This window comes from Canis lupus, chromosome 29 (genome assembly GCF_003254725.2).
Source record: "Canis lupus dingo isolate Sandy chromosome 29, ASM325472v2, whole genome shotgun sequence".
NCBI classification, from domain to species: Eukaryota; Metazoa; Chordata; class Mammalia; order Carnivora; family Canidae; genus Canis; species Canis lupus.
Window position 1 is genome coordinate 19,733,907 of NC_064271.1, and position 20,534 is coordinate 19,754,440.

The 20,534-nt window shown below is 38.4% G+C and overlaps 1 long non-coding RNA gene across 1 annotated transcript; it reads left to right on the forward strand.

Annotated features, from left to right (window-relative positions):
• Positions 1-4,329: 4,329 nt before the first annotated feature.
• On the forward strand, positions 4,330-11,138 carry LOC112678590 (uncharacterized). Its single transcript, XR_003147694.3, has 2 exons — positions 4,330-4,428; positions 10,609-11,138. It is a non-coding gene; the product is annotated as an uncharacterized LOC112678590 (long non-coding RNA).
• The last annotated feature ends 9,396 nt before the right edge of the window (positions 11,139-20,534 follow it).

Genomic DNA, 20,534 nt, shown 5'->3' on the forward strand with positions numbered 1-20,534 from the left:
ATTTATTTAAGAGAGAGCTCGAGTGAGTGCCAAGCAGGGGGAGGGGCAGAGGAAGAGGGATAGAGAGGATCTCTAGCCGACTCAAGGCTGTGCATGGAGCCTCGCATGGGGCTCAATCCCAGGACCCTGAGATCAGGACCTGGGCCAAAATCAAGAATCAAATATCCAGCGGATCCCTGAGTGACCCAGCGGTTCAGTGCCTGCCTTCGGCCCAGCGTATGATCCTGGAGACCGGGGATCAAGTCCCACGTAGGGCTCCCTGCATGGAGCCTGTTTCTGCTCTGCCTGTGTGTGTCTCTCTCGCGAATAAATAAATAAAATCTTTAAAACAAACAAAAAAAAGAATCAAATATCCAACCATCAGAGCCATGCAGGCACCCTGAAAATAATGTTTCTTAAATGAGCTAAAAAGGTATATTTTATATAGCATTTTTTAAAAAGATTTTATTTATGTACTCATGACAGACTCACAGAGAGAGAAGCAGAGACACAGGCAGAGGGAGAATCAGGCTCCATGCAGGGAGCCCGACGTGGGACTTGATCCCGGGTCTCCAGAGGCACACCCCGGGCAGAAGGCAGTGCTAAACTGCTAGGCCACTGGGGCTGCTATTTTTTGGCAATAGCAACTATTTTTAACGGCTGTGCAATTATGTATAATCTGTTTTCCTTAAAATTTGTCATTTTTTTCCTTCCCTTTAATTGATCATTCTGTTATTCTCAACTATATTTTAATTCTATTTTGGAATAATTATGCTTTCTTCGTGAGACAGTCTTTTACTTTGTTTTTCCTGTTCTTTTTCCCTTCCCTACAGATTGTCTCTGTTCTATTCTTGGTCTGTCCTATTGGCCCTTTCTCCTGTATTTTCATTGCTTATTTGCTTTCAATCTAATTCTGTCACTATCTTTTCCTACCATTCTGAATAATTTAAGTATCATCTACCAAAATGAGTTTGCTCTATCTTTTATACCAATGTTTAATGTCTTAAACCAATGTTTAAGTTTTTGTTGTTTCAAGGCACCCTTAAGTTTGACCTCAATTTCAAACTTTCCATTTGCTATTGATACAACTTTCCTATAGTTTCTAATTACTACATTTTAAAAACTTGATTTAGATATATTGTGATAAAATATATTCTTAAAGATTTTATGTATTTATTTACTAGTGAGAGGGCTGGTGGGGAGAGGGAGAGGGAGAGAATTTTATGCAGACCCTGGCTGAGTGTGGAACCTGGCTTGGGGCTTGATCCCAGGACCCTGAGATCATGGCCTGAGCCCAAGCCAAGATTGGACACTTAACTAAGCCACCCAGGAGCTCCAAAAATATATTCTATTAATATGCTTGAAATTAGATTTTAAGATATTCTCTCAGAGGAAGCATGTCCATGCCTCTAGCACAGTACATACGGTGCTTCGCCATGTTTCCTGATATACTTTTTCTCTTACTACTAGGTTGTAAGCCCCTTGAAAGCAGGGACTATATGCAAATCTCTAGTGTTTGGCATAGTGTAGGTTTTTAATGAAGGAATAATTAATTAACAAGAACATGTACTTGTACAATTTCACTGGTCCTGTCCAAAAAGACACTTCCTCCAGCTCTGAATGACACCAGATAAAATTTCTTTTACAAAGGTCAAAACTTTTAATTTCCCAATTGGACTTACTTTACAGCAAAAAAATCCTTAGAAAAACGCACTCATTTTAACCTATTCATCCAAGGCAGAGGTTGTCAATCTTGGTTGGAGATGAGACTCATGTCCCTATCTCAGTAAAAATAAATTAGGAGCCCCCCAAGTGACTCTAAAGTGCAAGCAAGGTTCAAAGCTGCTATGCTAAGATACATGTAACTGGTGGTAGCTTCTAAGGAGCAAGAGAAGGTTTCAGAAAAGTAAAGTAAGATCCTTAATGACCTGTGGCAGAGAATTATTTTATTTATTTATTTTTTGATTTTTTTTTTTTTTAATTTAAATTCTAGGCAGGAATTCTTTACTGGGGGAAGGGGATGATAGGTTTGAGAGAAGCCCAGCTTGTCCTTCAGGAGGGCTGGGGAGGGAAGTAGGGATTTTTAAAAGTAACTATTGTCTTGAAAAATTAAAAGGAAAGATTCTAAGTACTTTCTAAAGAGGCAAACTTTGAAGAGGAAAGAATTTAAATTTTAAATTTAAAAATGAGGTCAGAGATTCCAACAAATGCCAATAAAAGGGCCCTTTGAGTTTCTTGGGCTTTTTACAAAAATATTCCACAGGCTCGCAAACACAGCACATGTATTGGGTACACAGACGAAGAGAAAAGCATAAAGAAGAATAAAAGTTGACATAGAGAAACTTGGCCAGAGGAAAACTGTTTTAAAGGATTAGTAGTACTAAATATGCATTTATACTTTAACTGCGATGGCATAGCAGCTATCTTTGAATGGGGGGGTGGGGAGAGGATTTAAATAATTTGAATGTTTTAGGGTTTTGAATTTGAGGCCTAAAGTTCTAGTTCTGCACTTTCTTAGGCTTCACTTCTCTGAGGCTCAGTTTCTTTAGCTACAAAATGAAGGATTTGAAAGCTTGAACTAAATGGGTGCTCCCTACAAAGCTTTTCTAAAAGACTAACCATGCCTACCCCCAGGCTCAGTGTGAGGGTAGCTGGAATCACCATACTGCAAGTCCAAATCTTTTTAAAGTTTCCTGTTTTGTTTTAAAAGTCTGTGTCCTGGAATATGAATTACATCTCAATAAAACCATTTTTTTAAAAAAACTTCAAGTACTATTTATCCCTTACTATTCTTTTTGTGTTTTTCCCTTTAAATATACTTGAGCTTGTATTGGATAGAAAATTTATATTCTGCTTTTTTTTTTTTAAGATTTTATTTATTCACAAGAGACACAGAGAGGCAGAGACATAGGCAGAAGGAGAAGCAGGCTCTCTGAGGGGAGCTGGATGTGGGACTTGATCCCAGGATCCCAGAGTCATGCCCTGAGCCAAAGGCAGATGCTCAACCACTGAGCAACCCACGTGTCCCTATATTCTGCTTTTTTTTCACTAAGTATTATATCTTTACATTTTGCATGTGTCATTAAAAACACTGTTACTTTTCTTTTAATAACTATATACTATTCAGGCACCTGGCTATACTATAATGTATTAAACTGGCCCCTAATTTGAGATATTCAGGTTACAGCACGGTGTGTTTTCACCACCATATTCCCTTAATTCCTCCTGCTTGACTCCGTGTAAAGGCTGAGATTTCTTTATAGTTTCTAATTGAATCCTCTGAAGTGTGAAGATTATAAGATGAAAATAATTTTTTTCTCTTATTACTGCAGTGTGTTAACTGGTCTCGTGGTGACGTAAGTTGTATTTCACTCTCTAAGATCTTACTGCTAAAGAGGAAAAAAAGAAACTAACACTTACTGCAGGTTTATCCATACAGGGTCTTTTGTAAAGGTTATCACATGTCATCCATCCAGTAAGGTAATGATTCTATCCCACTTCATGTAATAATAAGCTGAGACTCAAAGGAACTGGGTAACTGGCTAATGATGTGTAGTACAAAGGTTTAAATTGGGTCTGATCTCCCTCAGTACTGTCCCAGGCCATCCTGTTCGGCACACTTTGGTCCCACAGCAGCCACAGAGGGAGCACACAGCCACCCCGGTACTTCCCTCACCCCAAATCCCACTGGCCAATCCCTTTTCTTAGTCATACAATGGTCTCTCCCGTGATTAACATCTTGCTTTTTGATGAGGGTCCTTTAACGCACAGCAGATAGCTTTTTTCCAAAGGATAAATAAATTAAAGATTATTTTAATGCTTCCAGCAGGAGTCAGTAAACTTTATCTATAAAGGGCCGGATAGTAAATACTTCAGCCTTTGCAGAACATGTGCTCCCTGTCTCAATTTCTTGACATTGCCCTTGTAGTGGGAGAGAAGCTAGCCACAGTAACTGACAAATGGCATGGCTGTGTTCCAATAAAACTTTATTTAGGGACACTGAAATTTGAATTTCATGTAGTATCCACTTCTCACAAAATATTATTCTCCTTTTGATTTTTTCCCCATCCATTTAAAAATGGACAAACCATTCCTAGCTCATAGGCAGTCATAAAAAGCCCTCATGGGCCACAGTTTACCCCGTCTCACCCCTAAGTGGGCAGGGTGTTCAACTGTAAGGCTGCTGTGGTCTGTAGCTCTAGGTGAGTGAGTCATGAGTTAGATGGGGGTCATGTTCCACTTGGTCCATTGGGAAAATCCTAAAAGATACAGATAACATAGATATCTCAGCCAATAAGTCCCTATTTGTACATTAACCTATGTTGATACTAGGTGAGTGATGTCACAAATGCCATCTCCTAGAGACCAGGCGATAATGGATCCCTCCATGGAAGTGGTGCAGTTATCCCTCTTCATGTCCTGAAAGGCATCTGGCACCGGGGATGAAAGGTGTTGTTATTCCCACCTCGCAGTGTCCCTTTAAAGACTGCCCATCACGGTGTCAGCCACTTCCTCCTGTGGCCCTACTGTACACTTGAAACTTAAACTGGCTCCCCTCAGAACCCCTTGCCATCCACCTCCATTCCTCCACTTTCTTACCTTTTTACCTCATTTCTTTTACTATCTCGATTCCAGCAATCTTTCCATGCCATTAGAACTCATCATCAATTGTCTCTTATGAACGATCTCTTTCCTTCACCCTCACTCTCTTCCCCCTGCAGCCTAAACTTCAAGGTCAATCCTGACGCTGTCTTCCTCGCTTATGACATCAGGGGCTGATTTTTAGCAAGCAGGTGGTTTTTTTGTTTTTGTTTTTTTAAGATTTTACTTATTTATTCAGGAGAGACACAGAGAGAGAGTCAGAGACCCAGGCAGAGGGAGAAGCAGGCTCCCCATGGGAAGCCTGATGTGGGACTCGATCCCAGGGCCCTGGGATCATGCCCTGAGTCAAAGGCAGACACTTAACCACTGAGCCACCCAGGTGTCCCAAACAGGTGGTATCTTTAACTCAGGAAACAATGGAAAAGAAGTGGAGGGTAGCACTGTATGTTGGGAAGTTGAATTAAAAAAAAAAAAAAGTGGATGGTAGCAAAACAATGAATTAAACCTCACACCCTCCCCCAGCTTGCACTGTGCCCGAGGGCAGCCTCTTTTGCCAAAGTCAGCTGGCCTGGTGGTGCTTCAGTGCTAGGGGCCCCGTGTGCCACTCTGACCAGGAGCATTTCTCCCGGGACAGCCTGCTCTCCAGCCTGTGTGACCCTAACTCCACTACTCCTCTGCTCTCCCAATCATCAGGCCTAGGCACAATCAGAGGAGAGAATGTAAATGAAGCTAGACTTTCCAGAATTATTTGGGCCTTTGTCTCCATTTCTCTCAGCTATATCAGGTCTATTTCTCACGGAATAAATCTGAGTCGAGAAAAAAAATTAGATACCAGATACACAGAAAAACTCTTCTCTCTATAGTTGGATAATTTGTGCCTTCTGGGTCAAGAAGACAGATGACCTCATACTTCCTACTGGGAAATAACAGGTTTGGGAAACAGTCTAGCGATTCTCCTCCATTATGACTGGTACGCTGAACTCACCTGCTCTTAAAAACCCTGAACATATGTCAGAGCAAGCAAAATATATAAATGACATACACTATTTTGATGATCAATAAAAACATTCATGCTAAAAAAATCAAAGGAAAAAAATTAACCACTTTTAAACGGAACTATAAGACGAATAGATGAAATTATTACTCTTTATGTGTTTGACTTCTGTAAAGCATTCATATGGTTACGTGAAGTTTTACTGAATAAATCAATTCAAACTGACTAAGTTATGGGCACTAGTAAATAAATTAAGAACTGATTAAAAGAGCAGCAGAAAATGTGGTCTTGCTTCAGGTAATGGTATGCACCGTGAACTCTCCAACACCCGACATGCCCTTGACTACAAAGCTTTGGTGTGTGACTCTTTTAAGTACCCATTTGATATTATTTGATGCAAGTTCTTAGAGATTGGAGTCTATGCATGTGCATCCATTTGTTATTTCATTTGTTGTGCCTAGTATACTGCATAGTACATAGTAACCTCAGTAACTATGGCTGGAATGAATGATGATTGAATACGGTGGTGAGAAACAAGCACTGTGAAATTAATTTTTTTCTTGAGATTTTCTATTTATTTACTTGAGAGAGAGAGAGAGAGAGAGCACAAGCAGGGGGAGCAGCAGAGAGAGAGGCAGAAACAGGATCCCCATGAAGCAGAGCCCTATGCAGGATTGGACCCCAGGACCCTTGGATCATGTCCTGAGCCCTAGAAGGATGCTCATCCAACTGAACCACCCAGGTGCCCTGACACTGTGAAATTCTGAATTGGTTTTTAAACCATTGAAGAAAGTGTAAATTATATGCAGCATGTCATATATTCTAATTACTTGAGTTTTGCTAATCTGCTCCTGTGTCAAATGGTAAATTCTCAATTTAATGTGATACTTTTATTTTCTCAGTTGAGGATTAGAGTTTACAGACATATTATTGGATGGTAGATTCAAAGTTAATATTTTTAAAGGTGACCTTGATGGTAATAAATACCCTCAGTTTTCAGGGTGAAAAATGGAGAACATTTTATCAAAACAGAGAAACGAGTAAAACTAGAAATAAAGTGAAAATTAACCTTAGAGGTATGAATCTTTAAATACATGACTTTTACTTCAAAAAGGAAGATTAAAATATTGTCAAGTGTAGAATTATACTGGAGTGTAACTAGTGATGTGCTCATATGAATGCTTTACTAAAATCATATATATAAAGTACAGGTACAATACCTTCTTTTCACTTATTAATCTCACACTTCTGTTTAAAAGCAGATGATTCTGGGCGCCTGGGTGGCTCAGTGGTTGAGTGTCTGCTTTCAGCTCAGGGCATGATCTCAGGATCTGGGATCGAGTCCCACATCAGGCTCCTTGTGGAAAGCCTGTTTCTCCGTCTGCCTGTGTCTCTGCTTTTCTCTCTGTGTGCCTCTCATGAATAAATAAATAAAATCTTTTAAAAAATATATAAAAGCAGGCAGCCTGGGTGGCTCAGCCGGTTTAGCACTGCCTTTGGCCCAGGGCGTGATCCTGGAGACCTGGGATCAAGTCCCACGTCAGGCTCCCTGCATGGAGTCTGCTTCTCCCTCTGCCTGTGTCTCCGCCTCTCTCTCTCTCTCTGATAAATAAAATCTTTAAAAATATATATATAAAAGCAGATGATTTTTTCTCAGATTAATTTTCTCTTAGTATAGATATTTTTCTTGGTCAGCAAGATAGTGTCATGTCATATAAACATTTTAGCACTAAAGAACAAGCAAATAGTCCAGTTACCTACTGCTTCAATGTTCTGAAGCTCTTGTAAACTGTCTTAATGTCGTAAGAAGTTGAGTAGAGGGGCACCTGGGTGGCTCAGTCAGTTGGGTGTCCACCTCTTGGTTTTGGCTCAGGTCATGATCTTATGGGTCATGTGATCAAGACCCCTGATGGGCTCCACACTCAGCAGGGAGTCTGATTGGGGATTCACTCCCTCTGTCCACTCCCCCACTGCCACTGCTCACACTCTCTGTCTGAAATAAATAAATAAATAAATAAATAAAAAGAAGTTGAGTAGTTATTTCCCACAATTTGCACAAACAGCTATACCTTCCCTGAGTTCCAGGCCCCTGTCTATTTCTCCCAACTTACTGAAGCAAACTATTTGTACCAAAAGTCAGTTGTAGGAAGAAGATGCTATGAGAGTAGCCTGTGACCCCAAATTTTGTGACATGCATGTAAATCTCTTTCAACATAATGCTAAACCACTGGTTTACATTTACTTTGTAGGAAGTCAAACCAGGCAGGTTACAAGCAGATGTTGTGGCTTTTCCAGCTTGCTAAAGTGAGGTACTTAAGTATAGACAAAATCACAAACATGCCACAAGTGCCAATCAATGAAACCTGTGTATACTAAAAAGTTTCAGTGTAACTGGAAAGCCTAAGATCATTAATATTTTTATTTTTTATATTGTCATTTATTTATTTGCGCACGCGAGAGAGAGCATGAGCAGGGAGGAGGGGCAGAGGAAGAGGGAGAAACAGACTGCCTGCTGAGCAGGGAGCCCAATGTGGGGTTCTGTCTCAGGACCCTGAGATCATGACCTGAGCTGAAGGCAGATGCTTAACCGACTGAGCCACCCAGGTGCCCCAATATTTAAAATAAAATGGATTTTGATATCAGTTTACAATGATATAAAATATGGGGAAAGTAGTAAGAAAATTAACATAGTTCTCATCTAGTATTGATAAGAATGTATTTTTCCCTCCAGAATTTTCTTAAGAATACTTTCGCTGGGCAGCCTGGGTGGCCCAGCAGTTTAGCGTCTGCCTTCAGCCCAGGGCCTGATCCTGGAGACCGGGGGTCGAGTCCCACATCAGGCTCCCTGCACGAAGCCTGCTTCTCCCTCTGCCTGTGTCTCTCTCTCTGTGTCTCTCATGAATAAATAAATAAAATTAAAAAAAAAAAAAGAATACTTTTGCTGTTGGGGAGCCTGGGTGGCTCAGTTGGTTAAGCATCTGTCTTCAGTTCAGGTCATGATCCCAGGGTCCTAGGATGAAGCCCTGCTGAGCAGGAAGCCTGCTTCTCCTTCTCCTTCTGACTCATGCTTTCTCACACTATCTCACTATCTCTGTCTCTCTCAAATAAATAAATAAATAAAATCTTAAAAAATAATACTTTTGCTATGTAGGCACCTGGGTGGTGCAGTCAGTTACATGTCTGACTCTTGGTCTTGGCTCAGGTCCTGATCTCAAGGTCCTGATCTTAAGGCCCTGATCTCCAGGGTTCTCAGATAGAGCCCCGCCTCCAGCTGGGCACTCAGTGCAGAGTCTGCTTATGTTTCTCCCTTTCTCTCTGTCCCTCTACCCCACCCTCCTGCTGGTGTGCTCATACTCTCTCTAAAAGAAAAAAATAAATCTTAAAAAAAAAAAAAAACTTTTGCTGTTTTGTGTATAAAATATTTTTTTAAGGAAAGCATTATAATGTATCTTGAAATCTTTAATTTCTAGCTGTTCTACTGTCAATGATGATGGGAAATAGAAATTTAGTTTAGTACTTTGCCTGAAGCAAGGCAGCATAGCAACTATTCTGTAGGGCAAATTGCTCAGCAAGCAATATGCCCTCTGTGTGGAATCCAGCATGTGCCATGCTGAACTAATTTGCTAAAAAAAAAAAAAAAAAAGATCTAGAATAAAGATTTCACTATATCTCAGTTACTGTGGGAAACTACTGTATGTGTTTTGGAATTTTTCGGCTTAATATAAGAAGAATAAAAATTTATTGTGGTTGATGTCAGTATTTAATCATTTTGATTCTCTGCATTTCAAAACCTTAAAATTTCAAAATTCCAGTTTGCAATTTTACTGCCTTATGCTAAGGCATATTTGGCTGGGTCAGGCCAAGTATGATACACATCAGTTTACCTTAAGGAATTATAAATGCACGATTTTAAGATGTTTTGTTGCAATGCTGTAACAGGCACGGTTTTTCCATATATGTTGAAGCCTGATAAAAATATGTGTATAGTGGTTGAGGTATAAGGCTGAACACATCCTCTCAGATTGCTCCTCCCAAATGAAGGCTCTCTCTCTGGCAGGGGGACCTGCTTGTCCCAGAAGGTGACAAGCCTTTCAGTTAAGCCGAACTACTTGAATATGTCCCTATAAGAAAGTAGGAGTGCTGTACATGTGTTACAATTCCGCTTAAGTTACCCATCTTTCTTTGTACTCCCTTTTCCCCTTCTCTTTCATCTTTTCTTTCTCCCTTTTTTTATTTTTAAATTTATGCTCCTTTCTAGACTAAAGTCACTTGATACATAATGAGGGGCAATTTCTCCCAGAGTTGTGACAGTTGTAAAGTCATCCTTAAGAATCTTGTTTGACATCTCACTCTCTTCTTATCCAGGGAAAGACTGAAATTTATTAAGTATGTATAATGGAAATATGAAACAATCATAATTAATCTTAAGTGGGGAGTATAAAAAATAATAAATGTGAGGTTTTAAATTTTAATCGCCAAACTGAAGAACAAAAGAATCAAAGACCAAGATCATAAAGAAATCAGCAAAAGATGATTTGTGAACTCAAAACAATGTATGACTTTAGTGCATTTCTAAAGTTTTTGGTTAAAAGTCCTTTGCTTTTGCATTTTTAATGCAATTATGCATTATAATAATAGAAAACAAGCAAAATAATACATAGAAAGCTGTGCATGCCTTAGGTAAGCTTTCCTGCATTTTCTAATTTATATCACAAATAAAATGAGGTAGAGGGAAAAACCTTTTACACCTTAAGGAACATGGCATAAACCATCACTTGAGAATTACTTTTACTTTAAATTGTTTTTAAAGATTTTATTTATTTATTTCAGAGAGAGAGAGAGATGGTGAAAAAGGATGAGTAGGGAAGAGATGCTCCCTGCTGAGCGGATGTGGGGCTTGATCCCAGGACCCTAGATCATGTCCGGAGCCGAAGGCAGATGCATAACTTACCGATCTATGCAGGCACCTCTTTTTTTTTTTTTTTTTGATAATTACTTTTACTTTTATAACAGAAATACTTTTTTCTTTACAGCTTTATAAAGGGATAATTGGCAGACAAGACATCGTGATTAAAGTGTACAATTGGATAAGGGCTGACATCTGTATGGATCCCTGAAACCACCAGCTTGATGAAGACAGTGAACATATCCATCACCTCCCCAAGCTTCCTTGTGCCCTTGGTGGGTGATTTCTCCCTCCCTCACCTTTATCCTACCTACCCTCTGTCCTCAGGGCAACCCTGATCTGTCTGCGGTCACCAAGGATTTGTTAGTTTAGCATTACTTCTAATAATCTACAACTAAACTAAAATCATCCTTCTCATGCAATTAAAAAAAGAAAAGATTTGCTTTGTTTCCTGACGGGAAGAAAAAGTAACAATGCTGGAGCAAAGGGTGACACACAGGTCATTAGAAAGCACTTTTAATTGAGTAATGATTGTGCAGATTCTCTTTCATATTCTACAGCCTGATGCTAATTGGATTAAAGAGTCAAGAATCCAGGAAATGAAGTAAAAGAGGAGGTGTGTTGATTTTAATAAATAGGGTTTTTTTTTTCCTGTCTCATCTGTCAGCTTATTTCTAATTAATAAATGGATCTTCAAAACCTGGCCAAAAGTAAGCACTGTTCAAATAAATTAGATGGCTCTTAAAAAAAAAAAAGGCAGCTCTATCTTGGAGTTCTATGTCAATAATAAAGCGAATTGTTGCAGATGACATTAAAACACTACCTAAACTCTACCTTGCAAAAATAAAAGTTTATTTTAATCCATCATTACAATATGTAAAAATTATGTTGGCATATAAATAAAGGCTGGTTGAGAATGTTAAAAACCATAGCAGTTCAATCTTGGGGGCTTTGTGGAATTATGTATTTTGGTTTTGTCTTTAAATATTTTTATAATATGTATATAATAAATAATTTATTTCTATCCCTTTCCAATACATATTATAATGTTAAACTTGAAGATGTGCTTTCCCATTCTGAGAGTGCTTTTGTAAGATGCGATATTTAAAGCAAACTCAACACTTCATTTTATAAACAGCACATTTTTCATTCTCTTGACATCATGGAATACGAATGCTGTACATTGGAACATAAAACAAAAACAGACTCAACTTAGTTGGAATTATAATATATGTAGCACTAATGCTACTTATTGATTACCACAAAGGTGTTTGCTTTTGCTTATTGCAGCTTTTCCATGATAGAGCAAGAACTAGAAGTACAGTATTTGTGAGAGGTGGTTACACATAAAATGTTTTCATGTGGTGAAGGGCCTATTCCATACTTTCATAAAGCAACTTAGTCTTTCATGATGAATGAAGTATTAGTGCTTTGGACTATATTTATTTCAATCCTTGAAAATGCTTAGATAATTTTAAAACCAATAAATCTATGGAGACTACATGGTCTAATATATATTTATACATGGGTCTGCATGTGAATTTTAATTAAAATATGTTCCAAAGAATCTAATCATCCCAACCACTGTTTACAGAGTTTTGAGAGATATGGCAGTAACTAGCCTAATTTTACAATTTACTGAAATATTTTTATTCATGTATTTCTGATTTAAAAGATATAGAGGTATTCCCAGATTTATTCACATATTAAAACACACTTTTTTGAGCACTCTGAACATAGCATCAGACTAGAAATAAAGGTATATTCAGACAAAATAGTAAATGGCAAACGGGAGTGTGCCCTTAAGGTGGAAAAGAATAATCATGAACTAGTGGTTGATAAACATAAGTGTAGATGGGCATATGGAGAAGTCCTTTATAGGTACTGTATTTACATTACTTGCTAATGCTGATAACTGCAAGAATTCTGCAAGTCCAATTTTATTACTAGTTTCAAATTTTCTAAGAATTTTCTAGACACCAAAGTGGATAGTTTTGATTTACAAATGAAATATTTCTGTGGATCTGGTACAACGGGAATTTCAGGCCTTTAATTATTAAAAAAAAAAAAGAGAGAGAGTAAGAGAGCAGATAGGATGTATTTACTGTACAGGATTTCGTAAGATAGGGTCTTCATTCCATGCTGGTATTAGGCCAAAACCTGGGCCTTTGAACTCAGAAAATCCTGAGATTCCCTCACAAAACAAAAGAAATATTGGTCTCTCAAGAATTAAAATTATAATGTAAATCATTTTTAATGATAATTACATGTTTATTTGTATTTATATCTCTTGTAATGAATTTAGATTTGGTAAATATGCTTGAAGCTACTGGGTAACTATGATTCAATGTATTCTTTTTCCTTCTAAAATTAAAATATATGTTTTGGTTAAAGTCCCAAATTTTTAGCAAAAACAGCTTATTCTCATTAATTTCTTTCAGAGATTTATGTGTTTCTTGGGAATTCTGTTGTTTATATATTGATTACAAGCTATAATTGCATTAAGTAAACTGAGAAAGCATGTCACAAACTGGTTTTAACAATAGCTATATTTTTACATATTTATCTTTTGAAAAAAACAGCATGGATATCTATATTTTACTTAGTAATATCTCAATTTCCTCAATAAGTAAGTCTGTAAATTGAATTTATAGTTTATTTTGTCTTTCCTCCCATCAAATTATGTGAATAAGAAATACTGTGGTCTCATAACATAATTTTATTTCCAAGAGAAAGAACATGCAAGTCTGTAAAATAATAGTCAATAGTGACTTTGTTAAAATATATTTATTGAGCACCTACTACATGTAGGGCACTGCAGGAGTGATAGAAATATATTTTGTCTAATGTCCTTGCTTTCAAGAAGAGCACAATTTAAAAAGACAGAAGGGTACACTTTAGATAGGAATCCATGTTTGAGCAAAACAAATAAAGACCGTGTTTTCTTTTCTTTTTTTTTTTTCCTCCAAGTTTTCTGATCTATATAACAAAGGTAACTGGTGGATCCATATAAGCCAATTCAGGGCCTCTGGATTTAAACATTTTCAAAGTAACAATATTAAAAATAAGTAACACATTTCAAGGGTTCAGGGCTTGAGTGATAATGGAATGGTGTGCCCAATGCAGATAGGTACGCAGAGGCCAGGTCTAGAGGATCTATATTTCTTAAGCAATGGACAGCTATTCAAGGGTTTGAAAGCCAGGAGCAGTTTTCCAGGCAGAGCCGATGAGTCTACATTTAGGAACAAGAGTTTGACTAGAGAGGAAGGTCTAAGAGATACTAAGGAAGCATAATTGTCAAGGCTTGGTCACTGGCTGGAGGTGACTTGGTGACAAAAGGTTTGCAGATTTCTAGTTTAGGTGACTAGGTGGATGCAGTCATCACCCCTGAAAGAGAGAAGCCAAGACGAGAAGTACATATGGAAGAGATGACTACATTATGGATATGTTGGGTTTGAAGTGATTTGGGGGACTTAAAGACGAAATGTCTCCTAGGCAGTCTGGTCCTTTGGAACTTCAGGGGGGAAATCTTTGCTAGGATTAGAGTTTTCAGATTCATTAAATAAATGAGACACATTAGCATATATGTTGTCACTAAAATCATAGGAGTGGATGAAATTGCAAGGGGTACTCAATAAATGTTTATGGGTCTAATGAATAAATGAGTAAGAGGAGGAGATGAAAAAAGAGAGAATTAAGAGGGGGAATGATGAGTTGCGAGGTAACAGAGGAAGTGCCAGGATAAGCTGTACTAACTCCATAAATTTCCCTAGAATTATCTTTGGTCATAGAAACATATAGTCATGTAACAAAGACAAATATTAACAGAAGTATTACTTCTGTGTATGCAGTATATTCTGTTTTATTTGAGAAATGTGTAATTGATTAATTGGAGATAGCTAAACTAGCTATTTCAGAACCACTACATTTTAGCAGATTGTGAATCTACATTGTTATACGGTTCATGAACCCACATTATTAATGAAATGTAAGTGTGACCCTGTCAAAGTGTTGTCTCAGAAAAGAAAAAATGTAACACAAAGATTGCAAGGCATTGTTGCATGGGAGTTGACAACACAAGCTCTAGTGTCTCTCAACCTTGTTGTTTCTTTTTAAGATTTTATTTATTCATGAGAGACAACAGAGAGAGAGGCAGAGATAGGCAGAGGGAGAAGCAGGCTTCCTATAGGGAGCTGGATGCGGAACTCGATCCCAGGACCTTGGAATCATTACCTGAGCTGAAGGCAGATGCTCAACCGCTGAGCCACCCAGGTGTCCCTCAACCTTGTCTTCATTACTGCCCCCCACAAGGAGACCTTTTAGATTTATTTTCCCTAACTGATTCCCCTCATCCCATGAAATGTTAATACCATGGACTTCCTATATGTCTGTTTATGTACTGTGTGGCCCTTTGGAAGCCCACAGACCATGGTAATGCCTAAAATTGTCTAACCCTCCACCCCCAAGAACTAATTTTCACCCCCGTTGAGAATGCAGGCTCTGGACAGCCACAATATCTAGCCCCAAATCCTAGGTATACTGCTTATTTGTTGTGTGATGTTGTACAAATTATTTAACCTCTGTGTTCCTACATTATTTACATTTTTCTCTCTTTCTTCAGTCTTTTTGGTCTATTTTCATTTTACCTTGCTATATTGGTTTTTGTGAATGGTCACTTTGTGTTTAAAAGTTGTACTCTTGGGATCCCTGGGTGGCGCAGCGGTTTAGCGCCTGCCTTTGGCCCAGGGCGCGATCCTGGAGACCCGGGATCGAGTCCCACATCAGGCTCCCGGTGCATGGAGCCTGCTTCTCCCTCTGCCTGTGTCTCTGCCTCTCTCTCTCTCTCTCTCTCTCTGTGACTATCATAAATAAATAAATAAAAAAATTTAAAAAAAAAAAATAAAATAAAATAAAAGTTGTACTCTTTATAATTCAGAGGACAGTTTATCATTAATATCATTCATGATAGTTTTTCTTTTCTTTGGCACATAAGAATGACTTGAATTCATACCATTTAACTGAATGGTGCTTAATAAAGCCATGCTCTATTTTTTTAAAAAAGATTTTATTTATTTATTTATTCATAAGAAACACAGAGAGAGAGGCAGAGACATAGGCAGAGGGAGAAGCAGGCTCCCTGCGGGAGCCCGATGTGCAACTCAAGCCCAGGATCCCAGGATCACATCATACCCTGAGCCTAAGACAGACACTCAACCACCCAGGCGTCCCTAAAGCCATACTTAATTTTTTATTTTATTTTTTCCTAAAGCCATACTTTAAAAGGGACAAGAAATAATCATTCTTTTCTCAAAAGCTAAGTACTAGTCTTCAGGGACACTGATTTTATTTCCATGCCTCCTATGGTTTTTTCTGTTCTAGCCCAATGCCTAGACACTGATTATTTACAAGTCTTATAGAATTGCTTAGAGTTATGTAGCCATTGTTCTTACATATGTGGAAGTTGGTCCTGGTTAAAGTGAGCACCTGCCTGTAGAGGTCACCTGTATTCAGGATCACATGGCAATCCCAGGAAATTTCACAACATGCTCAAAGCTGCCAAGCCCCATACAAATGTAGAGGGGGACCACTGAACTGTCAGATATTTCCTGACCCTCACATCTCTGAGCCATATCTCCAGGTATATGATGTCTCCAGTTTACCTTAGATTGTCAAACACTTTGCAGACAGCACAGGAGTACTGTTGGCTTTCACTCACGCTTTTGATAGTAAAGAAGCAGGGACGCAAATTGTTGAACGTCAATCAGAACCAGGAGCCCTGATCAGTATGAGGAGCAACCTATTCAAAACACTTATTGAGCACTTATTACGTATGTGTGGAATATGAAGGTGAATAAGCTCACATCCCTGAGACTGTGTAGTGCACAAGGGAGAAAGGTATGTGTAAAAATCATAATACAAGGCAGAAAGGGATAGATGAGACAACACAGATATTATAAGAGAGCTTTGGAGCATAGAGGAAGGGAACAACATATTTGGCTGAAAAAAATGGGGAAGGCTTTTGGAGGAGGTAACTTTTGAGAAAGGCTGGGTGGGATTTTGAAGACATTCACTGAAGGGTGGGGAGGGACATTTTAGCATATGACAAAATGTATTAATTTGATTTGGAAGGCCCTTGCAGGGGACATAGTCTGGCTTCTACCTTGTTTCTGGAGCCTCACCTGAATGCACCCCTATCTTTCTGGTCTAGTCAGACATGTTGGCCTGTCTCCGTTGCAAATACCCTCTCTCCTGCTTTATGATCTCTATGTAAGCCATTCCTTCTGCCTGGAACCATTTCCACTGTCTGTTCACCCAGCTGACTCCTAGTTATCCTTCTGACCCCAGCTCAAGTGCCACTTTCTCAGGGAATCCTTCCCTGAGATCCCTCCCAGCCTCCAACAGAGGTTCTCTAGCTCTCATTCATAGAATGACTTGATGAATATCTATCTGTCCCAGAAGATCATAAGCTCCATAAAGGCACCAACTGTGTGTGTGTTTATGTCTTTTGTTACCTGCATCCAGCATGGTGTCCAATACCTATCATGTGCTTAAAGTTGTTAAAATAATAAATAAATAAAATGGGCCAAGGAAAACAGATGAAAAAGCACAAGGTATTTGGAAATGGTGAAAATCTGATTTGACTGGAGAAGTAATCCTCAAGGTTATTTATTTATTTTTTTAAAAGATTTTATTTCTTTTTCAGTGACCTTCCCACTTAACAGGGCTCAAATTTACAACCCAGAGATCAAGAGTCTCATGCTCTATTGACTGAGCCAGCTAGGCACCCCAGTGATCCTCAAAGTTATGCCCTGAGACTATGAGGATGAGCAAGTTATACAGAAATTTTTTTTTTTGTTTTTGTTTTTGGTGGGGTAAAATTAAATAATGGCTGTATTTTCCCAATGCAAAAAAACCAATATATTCATGAACAGATTTTTTTTTTTTGCTAAAAATTTCTCAGATACATATATCTTAAATATTTGAGGCCAGTTAGGGTGTTTGTTTTTTCCTGCTACTAAGCAGTAGTGAAGAACAAAATAAATGAATGTGCAGCAAATAATATTAGAAAAGTTAATAATGATTAATTTGACAGCATGACCATTATGGACATGTGCTTATGGCTATTGTATTATGCATACATGAGTTAACTTATTCCTAACTGATATGATTCCATTTCTACTGCAAAGATGTAGAAAAGGTTGGCCAGAATGGAACACTCATGGGAAAAATATAAGTTCATGAAACCACTCAGATAACTTGAAATATTACAATTTTGCAATTGTATAGACAAAATATCTGAGTGATCAGATGAGTTTTTCATTTTATACCCAAATGTTGGGATCCCTGGGTGGCGCAGCGGTTTGGTGCCTGCCTTTGGCCCAGGGCGTGATCCTGGAGACCTGGGATCGAATCCCACGTCGGGCTCCCGGTGCATGGAGCCTGCTTCTCCCTCTGTCTGTGTCTCTGCCTCTCTCTCTCTCTCTCTCTGTGACTATCATAAATAAATAAAAAATAAAAAAATATATACCCAAATGTTTTAGAGTTATACACTCCTTCAATAACCTAATATCAATATGGTAACTTTCCTTGCATACATTTTGCTTTTGCTATATATTAATTATCTGAGAGTAGTTTGGGATTTACAGATCACAATTACAATACTATTTTCTATCTGTTCAGAGAACTTCACTCTGTTTTTGTATTGTTAAGAGAGTTTTGAGACACCTGGATGGCTGAGTCGGTGAAGCATCCGACTCTTGATCTCAGTTCAGGTCTTGATGTCAGTGTTGTGAGTTCAGGTCCCTCATTGGGCTCCACACTGGGCATGGAGCTTACTTAAAAAAAAAAAAAAGGAAAGATAAGAAGAAAAGAGAGTTTCTATTTTCCTGACTATTTTCTTATTTAAGAGCTTCTGCTAAGGCTATATTATAATTCAAAACTCTAGTTTGTTCTAAAAAATTCTTTTGCCCACTTTATTTTCCTAAAGTATTCATTTTATTCTTTTTCTTCCTCTCTTTTATTTAATCATTAAATTATCTTATTTTATTTGGCTTTATACTAAAATAACCCAATATATTATACTGACCTCACCAAAGCTAGACATATGTACAGCATTTACTTAATTGAACCTTTCTGGCTTGTCTTGTTCTATATTTAAGCCTCCATTATGCAATGCTATTTGCTTGATTTATTGGGTTTGGCTTACATGTTTTATAAATTGTGACTGTTGGGAAAATTTTAAAGAGATTGACTTGGCCTGATTGGGGAGTTTTATATTGAGGATTCATTGCCATGAAGTTACATTTGTTTAAAAAAAATCCATTATAATAAGGATCTTGATCTAGGAGTAAATAACACTGGCTTTCAGAAGCTAAGACAAAGGATTTCTTCCAGGTTTAGATTTTATTCCCCAGTGTTTGAATTTGGTTCAAGTCTCCACTTTAAACTAAGTCTATGTGATACCAAACAGCAGGGTGAAGGGTTGGAAACACAGTCACTGAGATGTTGCAGAAGATCTGAATAGAGGGCATTATGTAGGCCCTAAATTTAAATGGCTTTCTATGTTGCCTTCTTTCCATCTAGAAATTTGGGCTCCCGCCTAAATCCTCTTCTAAGGGCTTATACTCCTTTTCCAAGGCTGCCTTTATGTAAAATAGGTACTGTAATAGTTACCTTGTTAACAAAGTTTAACAAGCATTACTCGTCAAATAATTTAATATCTTTTAATATCCTCTGATGAAAGGGACTAATTCAATATAAAATACTGCTTTTGCTTTTACCTGTGGTTTCAATTCCTAATTTTGTAGGGCTTTTGCTATCCTTAGTACTATATGGCATGCTGTTATGTGCCAAGCACTGTGCTAAGTGCTAGGGAGTAAAAATTAAATGAAACACAGTGCCAGCCCTTCAGGAGCTCACAGATACTCGATGGAGTAGTGGTGACAGATACCAAGTGTAATGGGGACATCTGAGAAGGGTGGGGGGGCCCACACTGCCCAGCCAGGGGAAAGGAGGATTAGGGTAAACTTTAAAGAAGAAGAGGTAGCCCTTGAGCTGAGTCTTAATGAGAAATTTGGATCTCATCAGTCAGATGGATGGGAAAGGCATTCCAGCAGAGGGAACGGCACAAATAGAGATGCGGTACCTCCTCATCGTTCATGAAATGACTCAACAAATATTTACTGAGAAAGTTCTATGAGCTGCAAGTAGAAGGCATGGCTCTGCCTCAAGAAGTGTATAATGAGAAAGGAAAGATTCAAGCAAATAATGTCATTACAGTACTGTTAGCATGATAATAGGGGGTCTCGTTGGGAAATATGGAGCTTGAGGAAGGTCTACTCACCCAGATTCCTTGCCCAGCTTCATTGAAGGCATCACCCCATTTGGAGACTCCTGCTGCCTTGCTCTGAGGTACAGCCTCCTGGGTCCAGTGTGAGTTGACCATTGATTCCGACCCTTTACTTTGGTTGTCAGGGTTACTACCCCACGTGCCTACCCTATGCTGTGTTACTCCCTGGCCCTGGCCCCACTTTCCCAGTTGTCCCAGGGGTCCCAACATGCTTTGTGTTCAGACCTTGAAATTAAGACAATGTATTGAGACAGCAATCTCTTTTTTTTTTCTTTCAAGACAGCAATCTTGCCAAAGACTCAAAGGCCTGGAAGAGCTATGGGAGACTGTTTGATAGTGTAGCTCCTCACCATCTCCAAACCAGCAGCAGCACCTCACCTGGAAGCTTGTTAGATACGCAACATCTCAGACCTTTCTCAGACACACCAATTTTTAACAAAATCCTCAGGTAATTAACATTCCCATTAATGTTGAGGGTCACTGGTCTAGTTCACACATTCAGGTATGATTCACGTAAGCCATTCTAAATGAATGGAAGTCTATTTCTAGGGCTGAACATTTACCAACTTCCTTAGGTATCTTAATCTTCACTTGGAGATATATATATATATATATATATATATATCCCTCAAACAACATACCTAAAACCTTTGTTCTAACCTCAGTGGAGATGGAAATAGATAGTCATCATTCTTGTATGGTAA